This window comes from Clarias gariepinus, chromosome 15 (genome assembly GCF_024256425.1).
Source record: "Clarias gariepinus isolate MV-2021 ecotype Netherlands chromosome 15, CGAR_prim_01v2, whole genome shotgun sequence".
In the NCBI taxonomy this organism is placed as follows: domain Eukaryota; kingdom Metazoa; phylum Chordata; class Actinopteri; order Siluriformes; family Clariidae; genus Clarias; species Clarias gariepinus.
Genome location: NC_071114.1, coordinates 17811708 through 17814563, shown reverse-complemented (window position 1 = coordinate 17814563; position 2856 = coordinate 17811708).

Here is a 2856-nt window from a genome sequence, read left to right as displayed (position 1 = left end):
TTTGTACTTTTTTGCATTTGTTGGAATAAAATCATTTAAAATCGGAATGACACATGAATTGCTGCAAGAGCCCATTTGAAATTGTACCACTTTCATATCTAAAGAAGGCTACATCACTGCAATAAACAACTAAAGTAAGCAGGTTACAGCTCAGTAGCTTATAATCTGTAGATTATCATTTTCATTTTGTCCTGATTTATGATTTGTATACGTTTTAGTAAAACCAAATAAATTTAAAAGATATGGCAGGCAACTGGACAGAATTTTGTCAGGATCATGATTTTAAAACATGCCTTGGTATAAATAATAATTAGAAGTATATATACTTACTAGTCATTACTCAATACTAGTCTTACTTGATCTTAGTGCTGCATTCGACACTATAGATCATAATATTCTCATATATCGCTTACAAAATCACATAGGTATTCAGGGACAGGCATTAAAATTGTTTAGATCACACCTGTCTGATTAATTTTGTAGATCTAAATAAAGAACCGTCTGGTGTAATGCCAGTAAAATATGGGGTCCTTCAAGGGTCAGTTTTAGGAACTCTGCTGTTCTCAATATACATGCTTCCCTTGGGTAACGTCATTATAAGACATGGGATTAGTTTCCATTGTTATGCTGATGATACCCAATTATATATCTCAACTAAACCAGATAAAATACCCAAGTTGTCTAGATTAACTGAGTGTGTCCAGGACATAAAAGATTGGATGACCAATAACTTTCTTTTACTAAATTCAGATAAGACGGAGATATTACTTATTGGCCCCAAAACCAGTACACAACAGCTTTCACAATTCAGCCTGCGTTTGGAAGGATGTACTGTTACTACTAACTCAACAGTAAAAGACCTGGGCGTAATATTAGACAGTAACTTGTCTTTTAAAAAATAATTTCAAATATCACAAAAACTCTTTTTTTCATTTTAGAAATATTGCCAAACTTGCAGAAAAGCTAGTTCATGCATTCATGACCTCCAGACTGGACTATTGTAATGCATTACTAGGTGGTTGTCCTGCATCCTCGATAAACAAGCTTCAGTTAGTCCAAAATGCAGCCGTCATGGTTCTCACCAGATCTAGAAAATATGATCATATAACCCCAATATTATCATCCCTGCACTGGCTACCTGTTCAGTTTAAAAGTAATTAAAAAATAGTATTACTTACATACAAGGCTTTAAATGGTTTAGCTCCCACATACCTAACCAGTCTTCTGAAACGCTATAATCCACCACGCTCCTTAAGATCTGGTAGTTCCCAGAGTTTTAAGATCTACAAAAGGGGGTAGGGCATTTTAATATTAACCTCCAAAGCTCTGGAATAGCCTTCCAGACAGTGTTCAGAGAGCAGACACGGTTTCTCAGTTAAAAAGTAGACTCAAGACGCATCTCTTTAATCTGGCATATGCGTTACTCACCTCGTAACCTCATACTTCAGCACATCTATCCTGAATGGTAACTACGCTAATTCTCTTCATCTGTTCTGTATTTTTCTACCCATCCCGAGGCATCTGGACATTGTGCCAGCTTCAGTAGACAAAGGCCGACTCTGTAAGGATCCTGAGGCATCCAGAGAAGGACCAGCACCAGCTGGATTCTGCTTTATGATGGTTGGAGCTACACATGCTGCTCCTGTGCTCTCAGTGATCCAGACCCCATCTGCCCTCTGCACCTGCTTACTCGTCCCTATGCTGAACTGGACTTCATGTTAATTTAAAGAACTTCTGTTATATTGAACTTTCACCTGCACAACACACATGATGTTATATAATTTCTATCTCTTATCACCCAAATGAGGATGGGTTCCCTGATCGAGTCTGGTTCCTCTCAAGGTCTCTAAAGGGACTATTAGGGACCTGTAGTGGCTAATTCATTTGTAAAAATGAGAACCACTCTCACAATTGTCCTGAAATATGGCTGTGCCATGAGGGAGGAAAACCTCCATTGGTGTGATAACCTGGTCATTCAGTACATTTAGGTCGTCAGCTGACCTTATTATATTGCCACAATGTTGCTTAACCTAATCAACTGAAGCAACCCAAGGACATAACACTGATTCCATGATGTGTACTTTACTTCATGTGGTTCTCTTTTTACCCTGACACACTGGAATAGGGTCAGTCTGGCCTTATCAGATAACATTTTTTGATTTCTACAAAGTACAATCTTTATGCTCCCTAGCAAACTGAAAGTTTCTTTTGTGATTGGTCTTACTAACAAGTGGTTTTCTTATGACCACAGAGTTGTCTAAGCTTTCTGTCTTTTCCCATTTTATACACACAGAAATTGAACTATGCAAACAATTCTGAAAGCTTGAAGCTCTTCTGTTAACAACATGAATCCAAACTGCTAAACTCTAAGCACAACTCCACTGATCTCACTTAAATACTCACTATATTCCTCATTTCTAAATCCAATAGAAGAATTCTTTCCAGCACGGCAGTGGAAAATGTACAAATGCAGACCTCACAGGCATGTGGCACTACTCCAGGCAATGTAAGATGTATGTTATGCCATCTGTGCAGTGGAATGCCTGGGATGGATCTGCCCTGTTAGGCGTTTCTTTTCCCCCTGCTGCTTGGAGAACATTGCAGCTGATGTGAACGAGTTCCTCTGGCCTGACCAGCATCAGAGGCAGGATGCAGAGCCATCTGTTTCATTGCTTTTTGCAATTTCTTTTGTCAGTACAGCAGAACTATGGAGTGATATATTGAACATTTTTCAAAAGAAATTGCAAATTGCATTATCAATTTATTTTCCCATATGTGGATGCATAAAGTGTGACATAATTCGAATGCAACTGCAAATTTTGCATTACGTTTTGCTTTTTAGCCTTCGCGAACGAA